This window comes from Ailuropoda melanoleuca, chromosome 13 (genome assembly GCF_002007445.2).
Source record: "Ailuropoda melanoleuca isolate Jingjing chromosome 13, ASM200744v2, whole genome shotgun sequence".
Lineage (NCBI taxonomy): Eukaryota > Metazoa > Chordata > Mammalia > Carnivora > Ursidae > Ailuropoda > Ailuropoda melanoleuca.
Window position 1 is genome coordinate 45,500,873 of NC_048230.1, and position 14,971 is coordinate 45,515,843.

Sequence of the window (14,971 nt, forward strand, 5' to 3'; positions counted from 1 at the left end):
GTACGCGCCCGCTCGGCTCGCCGCGTCGTCACGGAGGGCGGGGGCGCCCCCAGCCCTGGCGAGGCCCCGCCCCCAGCCCGGCCCCGCCCGGCTCGTGCAAGACCGCCCCCCACCTCCGGCCTCCGCGAGGCTCCGCCCCTGACTGGCTCTCGCCCGTCGGCTCCAGGGGAAGGCCGGCCCCAGGGCGTCTGTCCTGTCTCAGGCGGCCTCACCTGGGATTGGAGTGATTAAATGACCCTTCTTCCCCGTCCTGGAGCAGGGCCTGTCCCGCCACCTCCCCTGCCCTAAAGGAGGCCTCTTTCCCGTCCCAGAGCAAGGCTTGTCCACCTTTCCTGGACCCCAGGTGGTCCACCCTGTTTGGACCTCTCCAGCCCTTTGGAGGTGGTGGGGGCGCAGGACCGTGGCTCCGCAGGTCCAGCCTCTGCAGTGTCCCTCTCCTCTGGCCTCCTCCCCTGGGGATGGAGCCTGTCCCACTCTCATCCAGGCCAGACTGGGGCCGCTGCTCTGTGGGCGCCCAGCAGCATACCCTCCCCACCGCGGTGGGCACTGGGTGGGACCCAGAAGCTTGTGTGTGCGTCGAGCCCACAGCCCTTCCCGACTTCAAAGCTGGTGTCCCCCCCCAACAGTTCGGGTGGCTCTGGAACTCACACCCCAGCCTCCAGCTTCAGCCCGCCTGCATCCAGCTGCCCGCCAAGCCCCGGTTGCAGGAGAGGGTGGGAGTGGAAGAGTGGAAGGGCAGCGGGGGCAGAGAGGGAGGCTTATTTGCCTGGGTGGAGGTAAAGAGCTGCTGCCCTTTGGGTATGTCTCCAGCCGCTGGCAACAGAGGCCCCCGTTTGGATGCTCCCCTGAAGAGTCTGGGGCCTTCCACACCGTGGTTTGTCCATCAGGAGGACGACGTCCTTCTCCGTTGTGGAAATCAGCCCTGCCCCCCAGCCCCTTCTCACAGGTCCCAAGCCCCAACCTCCCTCTTTGTATTCTAGGCCCTGGCTGGGTGGTCTCTTCCCCGATGATTGGGAGAGTCCTGAGAAGTCTGCAGGGGCTTCAGGGAGAAGCCTTGCGGAAGAGCTCATAACCTTTTCTGCTGGGCCCTCCACATCTTCCAACCCCCTCAAGGACCCCGCTAGGAATCCTGGACCTCAGCCCAGCTCCTCACTCAGCAGACAGGAAGGCATGGCCGCAGCGTGGGAGGGCCTGGCAGCCCCTGGATAGGGCCCGTAGTCCGGCTGGGTGGGGGTCGGGACTGCGACCTGCCTGGGCAGCAGTGTGGCCTAGAGCACTCTTGGGGCAGCTGCAGGCGGGATAATGCTCCCTCCTTCGCTTCCTTCATCTCTCTCCCGCGGGCCAGTCCCCTGTTCTAGGGGCTCTCAGGCAGGGTCAGCAGGATGGCACACATGAGGGGGACAACATGACTGCTCAGGAGGGGCACATGCATCTGCCAGCTCGCTCACATTCTGCTGCATCCCCAAAGCCTGCTTCACGGCTGCGGACCTTCCCCTCCCATCGACTCTCAGGCCTCCAGGCTGGCTTCCAGTCCCCCTTCAGGGGACTAGTTCTGGATCATAAACTAGGTGTGGCTTTAGTGCAAATCAAATTTAATTCTTAAGGGACCTTTGTCATCCCCCATCTCACTGTCGCACTCACCAACCCGAGTCTGGTAGTGGGTCGAATGCACCAAAGCCACACCATTGGGTTACTGGCTCTCTGGGGCCCATGTGGGGTGCTGCCATCAGCTCTGCTCGGGGCCCTGTGGAGCTGTCCCCGCTTTGTGGAAGCAGCCCCTTTCCTCTGGTCTCAGCTCTGGAGTCAGTCCGTGACCACTTGTAGCCTGGAGTGGGTGGCAGAGCACCCCGGGCCTCTGCAGGCCAGTGTACACCCACCTGACTTACCAGGCACCCGTGTCCCTGCCTGACTCGCCCTCCCCTGAGAAGCATGGCTGCATGCTGGCAGCCTCTGGGCCCCATCCCCGAGCTAGGGGCAGCTCCCAGTGGGGTTAAAGCATGACTGGATTTGGCGTTTGGGTTCACAGAGTTGGCTAGGGTGGCTGAGTACCAGGTCTACGCTGGGTGCTGTGAGGGAAACTGAGGCCAACAGCACCTGCTTTCATTGTCCAGTAAGGACACAGAGAGCCAGGCAGGGATGCTGGGGAGGGGGCTCTCGTGCCCCCAAGAGCACAGGGCTGGCCCTGACTCAGACCTCGCTCTGTCCCGCTACTCAGTGCATGGGTTTGTTGGGTATGTGCTATGAGCAAATGGCTCACACAGACAGGAGCTCCTTGTAGTGGAACGGCCAGTCCAAAGGGCAGGGGGACCCCACCTGGTGAGGCAAGACAGCAGGGCTCCGAGGAAGGTGGAGATGGGGGGAGGGGTCAGCAGGGAAGCTAGTAGAGCCTGGGATGGGGAGGGGCAGTGGTCGGGCCTGAGATTGGAGAGGTAGCCAGGCCTGCTAGGGCCACTGAGGGTCACTGATAAGGCAGATTGGTCAGTGCAGTTGATACCAGGAGGAAGGAACATTCTGGTAAGACCCAGGCTTGTCCCTCTCTGAAGGACCCTCAGCCATAGGGCTCTGCCCCTTCCCTAAGACCCCCTTGTCCCCGTGGTCCGTGGCTGAGTGTGTGGGTGCCTCGTGGTGTGTGTCACACATACCTCCAACAGGACCGTGGTTTCAGGGCCCAAAGCTTGAGAGGCCAGCGTGAGGGGCCTGCCCAGGACCTTGGACAGCTCTCAGGGCCAGGAGGTGGGGTTAGGGCTTGGGGCCAGGCTTGGAGCCAGGCCCAGTCTCTGAGGCACCGCGGCACCTGCTCTGAATCCGGGCATGGTGGTTACTCACAAGCAGCACAGCTGGGGGGGGGGGACAGTGAGGGCTGATGTCATCCCTGGGGGCCTGGGTGGGTTGAAGAGTACTCCCTGGGGGTGGGGAGAGCAGCAGCCGGAGCAGGAGGATGCTGGGACCCCTGGGGCAGACCTATCCCATGGGGTGTCTGAGCAGAGAGACCTGGGACTTGGGGGGCTGCCCAGAGGGAAGGGGCCAGTTCAGGGCTGCCAGGGCTTCTGTGGGAAGGGGCTGGGAGCTGGAGGCTGGTCTGGCCTTGCTGTCGGGCTTCCTGGCTGAGACCCACCTGTCTGCTCATACAGAGCATATCAGAAGCCCACTGTGTGCCAGGCCGTGCAAGGCCTGTGTGTGGAGGTGGGCGAGCGGACACCCCACCCGCCCCAGGCTCGTCCCCAGAGGTTGAGAAAGTGCTATGGCAGCCCCAGGGCTGGGGGTGCACGGGCCCTGGCCCCCGGAGCCCTGGCACACTGGGCTCTAGGTGTGTGCGTGGTGGGGGGTTGAGGCTCTGTCCTGCCTCCTGGTGGGGAGCAGCGTGCAAGACGTCCCCAGAGTGGACACACCAGGCAAAGTACTCACTCCACGTAGCCTTGCAGCCTGGGCGGCCCTGCCCCTGGGGCCTCAAAGCTCCTCCTTGCGCTGGGCTCACAAACAGTGCCTGGCCCCTGGGAGAGCCAGGCCGCAGCAGCAGCCAGAGTCTGCTCCCCAGGGGCCCTAGGCCCCATGCTTCTTGGGGGCTCCTCGCCCCGGGCGTTGGCCTGGGCCCCTGGGGCAGAAGGTCCTGGGAGATGTGTAGAGGGGCCAGGCAGTTGGGGTCCTGACAGCCGTCCTCCAGAACCCCAGCCCCAGGCATGGGCAGAAGCTTCAGGCGCTCACGGGAGAGATCCAGAGGAATTCTCGGGCCCGGCCTCTATAGTTTGGAGCCGTGACTTCCTGAGATTTTCTCCCTCGTCCACGTTGGACAGCCTGTCCTACAACCACGTGGTAACAATCCATTTAGTGCTCTGCGATTTGATTTGGTGGGATTTGGTTCCGTTACGCTGGCCCTCCAGCTTCAGCCCTTCCTCGGCCTGTTCAGGCCGCACCCCCCCCCCACCGCCCACCCCCGGTTGGGTGCAAACACGTGCTGTCTGTGGACACTGGGCAGAGCCTCCAAGCACATCCTGCAGGGCTGAGGGCCAGGCCAGCCATGCCCGAGGGTCACCCTGTGGTAGGCCATGTCCTGCAGCCTGGGCCGGCAGGGCACTTGGCCTCAACCTGGCCGTGGCTGCCTCCCGTCTGGGGCTCCCTCTTGTGGACGTGTCACAGGCCAGGGTCTCAGGCGCAGACACTGGGATGGAGACTGAGATGCAGGGTGCATGCTGGGGGGAACTGAGGGGGCAGGGGCGGCAGGGCCAGTGGGGAGCCTAGGAGTGAGAAAGCACTATTGGGGGTGACCCGTCTCAGGCTCAGGGGGCAGGGCCTTGGCTCCCCCCTCACTCAGAGCCAGTGCAGCTCCCAGGGGGAGAGAGTCCCGAGGCAAGGTGGCTCTGCGGCCAAGTCCCCCCCTGAAGGAGCTGGCAGTGAGGGCAGTGTGCTGACCACCCCCCGCCGGGCAGCGAGCCCTTCCCTGGAGGACTGCGTCTCCTGTCTCTGCCGCCGGCCGGGCCCGCCTGACGCAATCCGCCACAACCTCACGAGCGTCTTCGCGAACAGAAAATCGGAAGGTCAGCCCTTCCCTTCCACTGGCTCTGAGGGGACGGTGGCCCATGTGGTTGGGTTGCTGGGGCTCAGGGTGGGCAGGGCTGGGTTCCGTGCTGAGCAGCACCTGAGCTTCCAGCAGCCGGGAAAATCGCGGCAGAAAGATCATCCAATGGGCCAGAGGTGGGCGTGCTGCTCCCGTCTGGTCACAGCCACATTGGTGGGACGCCTCTGTGGGGGACCGAGTGGCTGGACCACAATGGCTGATGCCCCCAGGCTCCCACAGGGTGGCCCTGGAGTGGCTGGGATTGGGACTCAAGTCCCAATAGTGTAGCAGTCATGTGACAGCCTGGAACTCCACTCCCTTCTGGGGAGAAAGAGCGCAACCATGGTGCTTTCATAACAGCTGTGCAGGGAGAGGCGGGGCTCACCGTGGTCACTCATGACCGGGTACTGTTGCTGTTCCAGGGCTAGGATTGTTGCTCTGGATGCAGGTATGGGGGGTGAAGCAAGACCAGGGCTGGGGCTCTCTGAGCTCATGTTAAGGTCTAGACATCAATCTGCAGGGAATGGATGTCTTACTGTGTTGAGTCTCTGTTTACTCAACGCCTCCAGCAAGATTTCTGAAGATCTAGACCAGCAGATCCCAAAATTAATGTGAGAAGACAAATGAGCTCTAATAATGGAGGCATTTCTGGAAAATAAGAATACGTACGGCGGAATTGCAGCACCTGAATCCTTTCATTGAGGGTAAAATTCCCATAGCAGAGAGGTCACCATGTGAACGCATGCAGGTAACGTAGCGCATTCACAGCGTTGTGCCGCCATCCCCCGCTCCTCTCCCTTTGCGCCCCCAGCCCCCCGCGACCACTAACCTGCCTTCTGTCTCCGTGGACTCAGCGCGGGGCCTCCTGTGTCTGGCTTCTTTCCCTCGGCCTGGTGTTGCCAAGCTTCATCCACACTGTACCATGGGTCCGTACTTTCTCTTTTTCAGGATAATTTCTTCCGTGGGAAAATACACGTAACAAAATTTACCACCTCGACCGTTTCACAGCGTGGGGTTCGGCGGCATTAAGTGTGCTTCCAACGCGGTGGGGACCTCGCCGCCACCTGCCTCCACGCGCGTTCCTCCTGTGGAACTGAGACTCTGTCCCTGGTAATATGAACGCACACCTGCCCCCGGTTCCCTCTGTCCCCTGACTGTGGCCTCAGTACCTCCTGCAGGTGGAGCCACGTGGGCGCAGCGGTCTTGCGGTGGCTGGTGCGCTCACCGGGCAGGGCGCCCTCGCGCTCCCTCCGTCTCTATCTCCTCCTTCCTTCCTCCAGCTTCGGGTTTAGCCTGTGCTTGTCGTTCTAGTTCCTGAGTATGAACGTGACCATGGGGACGGGAGGCCTTTCTTGTGCTTTCACTGTGTTTACCGCCGTAAATGTCCTCAGCACTATTTTTGCTGCATCCTGTAAACTCCCATACATTCTGTTTTCCTTCTCCTTCATCTTGAAGTGTCTTCTGAGATTCCTGTGGTCTCTTCTTTACGAGTGTGCCGTCTGATTTCTACAAACCTGTAAATCTCCCAATGTTACCTCTGTTACTGATTTCTAACTTCATCTTATTGTGGTTCAAGAAAATCCTTCATGGAAATACCTTTCAAAATGCACTGAGACGTACTTTAGGGCCTGACATCTGGTCTCTGCCAGAGACCGAGCCAGTGTCCTGCGGGTGCTGCTGGGTGGCGCGTTTCGTGTGCGTCTCCGACCTGCCTGGTTTACGGTGTGAACTCGGTCCAGCTGTCCCACTCGTGGAGGGCGGCGGACTGATGTCCCCAACTGCTGCCGCGGACACGACTGCTCCTCCCTTCAGTCCTGTCGGTTTTGCTTCCTGCATTTTGACGATCCGTTATTACCTAGCGAGGAATAACGTTGAACATCTTTTCATGCGCCTGTCGACCGTTTGCATGTCTACTTTGGATAAATGTGTACTCAGATCCTTTGCCCGTTTGTGAATTGAATCTTGTGCCCGCTTGTTACGGAGTTGTGGTAGTTCCTTATATATGCTGCACGCTAGACCCCTATCCAGTGCGATTTGTAAGTATTTTCTCCCAGTCTGTAGATTGTGTTTTCACTTTCTTGATAGTGTCCTGTCTTGCAGAAAACTTGAAGTTTTGGTGAAGTCCGTTTACCTATCTTTTCTTTTGCTGCCCGGGTATTTGGTGCCACATCTAAGAAGCCACTGCCAAACCCCAGGTCTTGAAGACGTGCACCTGTGTTTTCTTCTAACAACAGTTTTATAGTTTTATGGGGACTTTGATCCATTTTGAATTAACGTTTGTATTTGGCATGAGGTAACGGTCTAGACTCACTCTCCCTCACGTGTTTCCCGGTTATCACCTCACCGGAGCCCGTTCTTCCCACACACTGCGTGTAGCAATTGCTTTAAAACTACAACAACCAGGTCAGAGTGGTCTTGGTGAAGGGATGGACACATAAATCAATGTGACAGAAGCGTGTCCAGAAACAGCCCTCACACGCACAGTCCCACTGTGTTCTGACAAGATGCAAAAGCAGCTCGACAGAGAAAGTAAAACCTTTTCACCAAGTGGTGCTGGAAGAACGGGACATCCCTGTGCACGAAAAGTAAAACTTGACCTAAATCTCACAGCTTATACAAAAATTAACTCAAAATGGGCAATGTATCTAAATGTGAAATGTAGGGGCACCTGGGTGGCTCAGCCAGTGAAGCGTCTGCCTTCGGTTCAGGTCACGATCTTGGGGTCCTGGGATCGAGTCCCACGTTGGGCTCCCTGCTCAGTGGGGAGGATGCTTCTCCCTCTGCCTCTGCCCCTCCCCCTGACTCTCTCTCTCAAATGAATAAATAAAATCTTTAAAAAATGTGAAATGTAGAAGTATTCGATTTTAGGGGAAAATACGGGAGGAAATCTTTGTGTTCTGGGGTTAGCCGACGTCAAANCCATTAAGAGAATAAAAGACAAGCCATAGACAAGTAGAAAATATTTGCAAATTGAATATCTAACAAAGAGTTGGGTTTTTTTTAAAGATTTTATTTATTTATTCAACAGAGATAGAGACAGCCAGTGAGAGAGGGAACACAAGCAGGGGGAGTGGGAGAGGGAGAAGCAGGCTCATAGCAGAGGAGCCTGATGTGGGGCTCGATCCCAGAACGCCGGGATCACACGCTGAGCCGAAGGCAGACGCTTAACTGCTGTGCCACCCAGGCGCCCCTAACAAAGAGTTTTTATCCATAATACATAAAGAACTCTCAAAACTCAACACTAAGAATATACAACCCAATTAAAAATTGGGCTAAGGATCTGAACAGACATTTTTCTGGAGAAGATACATATATGGCCAATGAACCCACGAAAAGGGTGCCCAACATCATTGGTTTTAGGGAAATGCAAATCAAACCCACAAAAAGATGCTATTTTATGCTTATAAAATAACTGTAATCGAAGAGACAGACAGGGGCGCCTGGGTGGCCCAGTTGGTTAAGCATCTGACTCTTGGTTTCCACTCAGGTCATGATCTCAGGGCCATGAGATTGAGCCCTGTGTCGGGCTCTGTGCTCAGCGGGCAGTCTGCTTGAGATTCTCGCTCTCTGCCCCCCCCAAATAAATAAATAAATCTTAAAAAAAAAACCCCAAATCAGACAGTAACCAGTGCTGGTGAGGACGGGGAAAACCAGAGACCTCCTGTGTCGCTGGTCGGGGTGCAAGATGGCGCACCTGCCGTGGAAAACAGGCTGGCAGTTCCTTGAAAGGTTGGGAGTGCTTGCCCGCAGTTTTACCCCAGATAAGTGAAAACAGACGTCCACAAAGCACACTCGGACATGCGTGCTCACAGCAGCATCCAAGAGTCCCTCATCTGAAGAATGATGAACAAAATGTGGGATAACTAACCAACGAGGTACTATCCGGCAATTACAACAGGGAATGAGGGCTGACCCACAGCGTGGGGGTGCCTTGAAAACACGCAGAGGAGCCGCGCATGAGTGAACGCGTGTCGTGTGACTCCAGCTATACGGAATGCCCAGCGCGCAAACCCATAGGCTCAGAAGGGGCTTGGTTGAAGGCAGAGAAGGGATGGGGGTGGTCAGCACGTGGTGCAAGGTTTCTTGTGGGGTCATGAAAACGTCCTAAAGTTGGTTTATGGTGATGGTCTCACAAGTCCAAATATACTAACAGCCACCGAATTATACATTTTAAATGGATGCACTTTCTGGTATGTAAATGATACCTTGATAAAGCTGTTTCTTGTTTGTTTGTTTGTTTGTTTGTTTTTTTAAGGGATAAAGACCTGAACAGAACTTCACGAAAGAGGACATGCCCATCAGCAGACGGGAAGCCCTTCGATGTCATCAGCCGTCAGAGAAATGCGAGCTAAAACCACAATGAGATGGCACTGCACGCCCACGAGAACGGCTGAAAGGACGATCCAACCAGCAGTTCCAAGAGCTACTGAGGATACGGAGCACCTGGGGCTGTGGGTGTGCGGGACGGGATCGCAGTCGGAGACGGGTTTGGCAGTTGCTGAAAAGCTTAAACATTGACCTGCCGCACGACCCACAGCCCCACTCCTGCCATTTGTCCCAGAGAAGCCCAATCATGTCACACAAACAGTTGCGTACAAAGGCCGACGGCAGCGTTATTCCTAACTGCCAGACTGGAGGCGACCCAAATGGCATTCAGGGGAGGAGCGGATACGTGAACCGAGGTCCATCCACACGTGGGCTATTATTCACTGATAAAGGGGATGAACGGCTGACACGCAGCAGGTGAATCTCAGATGTTAGGCTCAGTGCCGGAAGCCCTGCCCCACAAGGCACGTAGCTAGCGTGCACTTCCATCTCTGTGACGCTCTCAACAACGCTTGGAGGTGAGGACAGATCAGCGGCTGCCGGGAAAGGTCTGAGTACAGCCGGAGAGCATGAAGGAGGGTTCTGTGTCCTGCTCGATGAGGCCATAGGACGCTGGACACGTGCTAACATTCATGGAACTGTATACTTCCCAGGCAGTCCTTTTTCTGTACGATAATTTAAAAAGATGAAAATAAAAAATTATTTAAGAAGCACAACCATCATAGTAAAAATTGATTCAGGCAAGAGTCATCGGTGACCGCGAGGTTGAGAGAGGGATTTCGAAGAGGAAGAGGGTATTTATAGAACCCAAGGCACATCCCCATTAATTAGTTAATAATTACAAAGGGAAACATTTTACTATACTATAAAATATAAAATACTAAAAATTTTACTTCACTATAGAAAAAGCTAGTGGCCACGACCTTCACTGGGTGACCCTGGATAGGCCAGGCAGCTTCCCCTCGGATGCGCTGGGAGGAATCCATGCTGCTCTGCCGGGGTTCCTGGCGGAAAAATAAAACTTGAATTTCTTCGTGCAGAAGCATCCAAAAAGCCAAAAGAGGGACATCTTCGAACCAACTGGCCTGAACTCTTAAAACATGTCAGTGTCACAAAAGACACACATGGCAGAGTAACTGTTTCCAAAGAAAGGAGACCGGGGGACGTGCCAGGTGAATCCAGCCCGCGGTCCTGGATTGGGAAAACAGAGCTACGGGCACCACCACCGGCAGAGCTGGCCCTCCCGGTCAGGGACTGTAGACTGAAGAGTGTCATCTGAAGAGTGTAGGCAATACACGCTTGAGTACGGAGGAACAAAGGCAACGATTTATGCAACCCTTCACAGGTGGTTCAGCTAGTAGACTATGTACAGACCCAGAGAGGGAGAGGGTGATAACCCAGATGAGTGGACGTTGGCGATCGGCAGGTGCGGACGAAGGGCATAAGGCAACGCTTGGGACACCCGCTCTGACAACGTTTCCCTAAGTCTGAAATTATGTCAACATAAAGGGTGGACGTGTGTGGGTTTCCTTCTGCTTCCGACCACAGCAGTGACAGGTGGCAGGCCAGCTGGGCCTCCACGAGCAACCGCGGAGCTAGACCACAGGCAGCCGCTGCTCCAGGCAGAGGGGGGAGGGAAGTGGGCTCAGAGGCCTGCTGGGGTGTGGGGAGCAGCTCGGGTGTGGAAGTGCACGTGCCGTGGCTCAAGGCTGTGGCTTAGGCTGGGGGAGGCCACTGGAAGCTTCCCAGAGCAGAATTTGTGGTCTCTGTACTGTCTCTACGGCTGCTTAACAAATTACCACAGCTTCGACGACTTTAAAAAACATGTGTTTGTTACACATGTCCGGCTCTGGGGTCCGGAGTCCAGGCACGGCTTACCCGGGGCCTCTGCTCAGGGCTCTGGAAGAGTGCGGTCAGGCTGTCGGCTTCCTTCTAAGGCTTGGGCTCCCTTCTAAGGTCACAGGGCTGTAGGACCTAGGTCCCTGCTTTCTTTGATGGCCAGCTGGAGGCCACTCTCAGCTCTTAGGGGCTGTCCACAGTCTCCTGACATGTGGCCCCCAGCTGGCCTTCCCATATCCTGGTAGCTCACCACTTTCGTCACATTCTATTGGCTAGATGCAAGCCACAGGTTCCCTCAGCACTCAAGGGGAAGAAATTATTCCAGGGCATGGATCCTGGGGGGACAATTAGGTTATGTCTACCATAGGTTGAGATCAGAACCAAAATACCAGAAGACAAGCCATGCTGGGCAGCACTGATGTTTGGACCCAGCCAGGGTGGAGAGACCTTCTGACTTATTTTTTTAAGAGAAAAGACTACAGGTGCGCCTGGCTGGCTCAGTCGTGGAGCGTGTGACTCTTGATTTCAGGGTCTTGAGTTCAAGAGCCTCACGTTGGGCATAGAGATTACTTAAATAAATAAAAACTTAAAATAAAAAGAGAGAGAGAGAAAAGGCTACAACCTACAGTAATGTCTAATCTAGGACCATCTAAGTGGAGCCCCATGAAAAGCTGGGGACCAAGACTGAAAGTCAAATCTTATCAACCCGGGGGGCTTGGAAGACACATGGGGTGTTCCACAGACCAACACTGAAAAGCATGAAAACAAGCCCACACAGGTCCAGCGATTAAATGCTGCTAAGACAAGAGCGAACAGTCCTCAGAGGAAGATAACAGAATCCAGAGTCTTCACAGAAAGTTCAGTATTCACCATAAAATTACTGGATGTGCAAAGAAATAGGAAAATTTCCTCACAGTCAAGGAAAAAAGCCAGGTATCAATTAGTTTTCTCTGAGCTGTAAATCCATCCTTCATGGCCTGCCCTACAAAAGGGATCTATTGCCATAGAGCAGAAATGCTCAGTGCTGTCCATCATCACAGACCAGGTGCCGAGGTGTGAACTTGGAGCCAAGAAGCAGGAAGGGATTGTCTGGAGTAACACGCAGCCTGGGGCTCAAAGCTCTACCCCGGCTGTACTCGCACACCCACAGGAGGTGCAGACGGCCTTGTGGCAGTTTGAGCTTGGAAATGGAATGCTACAGAGCAGTGAGGGGGAACAACTATGCCACGGCACGGAGGAGCGTCCCAAACCCGGCGGCCCGTGAGAGAAGCCAGACAGAAGGGTCCGAACGGTACAGCCCATGCCTTTGAAGTTTACAAGCAGACGATGTGCTCTGTGGTCTAGGAGGTCAGGACAGCGGTCACCTTCAAGGGCATGAGGGGTGTTTATTTCTCGATCTGGGTGGTCAGGTGCATTTGTCATTTGTGCACTTTTCTCTAAGTCTTCTCAAGGACAGTCCCCCTGTCCTCCTCCCCAGCCAAGGGCCAGCCTCCTCTGGCTTGCCGGTGTACAGGGGGTTCTTTCCTGGGGCAGGGGAGGCTCTGGGCCTCCACCACTGATGGGGAGAATGATGCCACCCGCAGCGCCCTGTGCAGTCAGCCCTGAGACACCCATGAGGCCTCCTGCTCTGGAGCAGGTATTCCCAGTCGCCCAGTGGAGGGTTGCTCTAGCTCCGAGGTCAAAACATAGGCTCCGGAGTTGCCAAGGAGCCTCGAGCTCCCCAGGGAGCTGCGGGGCTGGGGACTCTCTTCCTTGAACTGAACACTGCGGCCCCGCCTTCTGCCCCTGAGGGGTGAGCAGTGGGCCTGCAGACCCTCCCCGGTCCCAGGCTCTCCGTCTGTGTCTCTGTCCCACCATAAGGGCTGCCTCTTCTTGGCAAGAGAGGCTGACCCCTCCCCTGGGCTCTCCAGTGGCCTGCCGGCTGGCCCTAGACCTAACGGGTAGGCCTGGCCACTCCCTCCTCCTGCTGCTGGGCTGGAGCCCTGGACTCTCAGGGAGCTCAGAGGGCCAAGCTCGCCAGACCCCTTCCCTGGAAGCAGGTGGGCGCTGGGCAGGGGTCGAGCTCAGGACGCTGCCCCCCCAAGCACAGGTGGTAGAAACCTGGCTCTTGCGCACATGGCTCCTTCACCATGGCAACAGCTCCTGCGGCGCCCGGGCCGGGACAGGCGTCAGCCACAGACAGCTCCTGTAGCCCAAGTGCTGGCGGCGGAAAGGGCCGGCCGGGCTGACCTTCCCCTTCTCTGGGGGGCTCTGTCCCCCTCCTCCAGCTTCCCTGGCAGACTGAGGTCGGCCTCATATCCTCCCAGACACGCCGGGTTTCCTAGGGGTCTGGTGGGGGCCAGGATTGTCGCGGAAGTCACCAGCGCCCCGTGCACTTGACCCGGGGACCGCGCACAGGGCTGGCCGTGGGCTGGGGTCCTTGCCTAGCCTTGGGGTCTAGCTGCGGTGCAAGCGGCGAGCGCGGCCCCCCTTCTCGCCCCGACCCCGCCCACCTCCGGCCCCGCCCCCCAGGCAGCACCGCCCGGGCTCGCCCCGCCCACAGCCGGCGGCGGCGGGGACGGGGGGCAACTTCTCTGATCTGGGGCGGTGATCTTGCTATTTCTGAGGGAAGCTCAGCAGCCAAGAGGGCCTCCACGCCATGGAGACCACTTAATTTGCGGCCTCACGGGCAGCTCAGTTCCCTGGCTGCCAGCCTGGGGCGCTGGGGGCGGGAGGAACTTGTCCCCAAGGCCGCCCAGGGTCGTGCTGCCCAGGTAGGCGGGGAGATGAGATGAGACTGACCCAGCACGGGAGGGTGAGCACGGAAGTCCTGGGGTCGGAGGCAAGCCTGGAATCCCAGGCCAGGTGTTGAGGTCATTCTGAGACCCCTCCCCCAAGGCTGGGGGGTGCTCTCAGCCCTGACTCCCACCCTGCCCCAAAGCCACTGCCTGGGCAGCGGCTACCAGGGTGACCGCTGGCCTTGGCCCCCACAGGAAGGCACGCGCACAGGTGGTCAGTTATGCATTCCCAGGTTATTATTAACCCGGCAGTGACATCACCGGCAGCCAATAGGAGCAGGGTTTATTTCCAGGCTGACAGCTTGATAACAGTTAATTTTAGCTGGATCTTCTTTCCCCAGGCTCATGAAACCTCAGCCAGCCAAAGAGGGAGCTGCCTGTGTCTCCCCAAACAGCTCATGGCGGGGGGGGGGGCACCTGGGGGCGACGGGAGGGGACTAAGGGGGCAGGCCTGTACCCTTCCTCCTGCCTTGCTCTTCAGAAGGTGAGCTGTGAGGCTGCACCAGGCTGCTGGGCCNGCTCTTCAGAAGGTGAGCTGTGAGGCTGCACCAGGCTGCTGGGCCCCTTCTTTGCTCATCCCCCCCGCCCCCACCACACACACCCGTACCCTTGGTTGCTATGGGGGCTATGGTGACAAGTGGCTCAGATTTGGGAGGAGGGCAAGGGGGAGGGGGAGGGGAGGAGCACAGGTGGGACCCAGTTGGCTTCCGTCCAGAAGTAACACTGGCCTGGCTCAGGCCTTCCAAGCGGACGGTGAGCTCTGCCCTCCTTGGCTGTGACCTTGGGCGCCGTGGTTTGCCTGTCTGTGCCTAGGGCCTCTTGGTCAATGGGTGCTGGGCTGGGCAGCCCCGCCCAGCACTTGGTGAACTCACAAGGCCTGGCGCCCGGGATTCTGTAGTGTTTGGTCTTCAGCACCCGTCGCTGATCCGTGACTACGAAGTGCTGTGCGGGAGGTGTGGTGGTTAGTTTCCAGCACGACGCAGTGGTGAGGGTTTCGCACTGCCGCTGTGCTGTTATTCAGCATTATACCTTCGCTACTCTCACTGTCCAAGTGAGCTCGAGTGTCTCCCGGCGTCCGAGGCCGGGCTCCCAGGGCCCTGCGGGCAGCCCAGCTGCGGGTGGTTGGGGCACGTCCTGGGGGCACAGAGGCACTTTGGAGAAACCACCTGAGACCCCTGCCCAGGCTCAGCACACTGGACCTTCAGGGAGGACGCTGCATTCCAGCAGGAGGGGCCACCGCCCTGGGCAGCTGGCCACCACCCTGGGCAGCGTGGCCTCCTGGCACAGGCTAGCCCCAGGGTGACTCAGTTCCCACTGGGCTGACAGCAGTGGGTGAGCCAGGAATGGAGGGGTGTAGCTCAAACCTGGTGGGGGGCTGGTCTGCAGGCAGCCCAGGGTCCTGGGTGCTGGTGGCGCCTCTGGGCAAGTTGGGGTGGACGTCCCCAGGGACCTGGGCCTCCTGCAGTGGTTTGGCCCA

The 14,971-nt window shown here is 57.7% G+C and overlaps 1 long non-coding RNA gene across 1 annotated transcript; it reads left to right on the forward strand.

Annotated features, from left to right (window-relative positions):
• Positions 1 to 5,009: 5,009 nt before the first annotated feature.
• Positions 5,010 to 9,002, forward strand: LOC105240431. Its single transcript, XR_859423.3, has 3 exons — positions 5,010 to 5,300; positions 5,501 to 5,662; positions 8,808 to 9,002. It is a non-coding gene; the product is annotated as an uncharacterized LOC105240431 (long non-coding RNA).
• Positions 9,003 to 14,971: the final 5,969 nt, after the last annotated feature.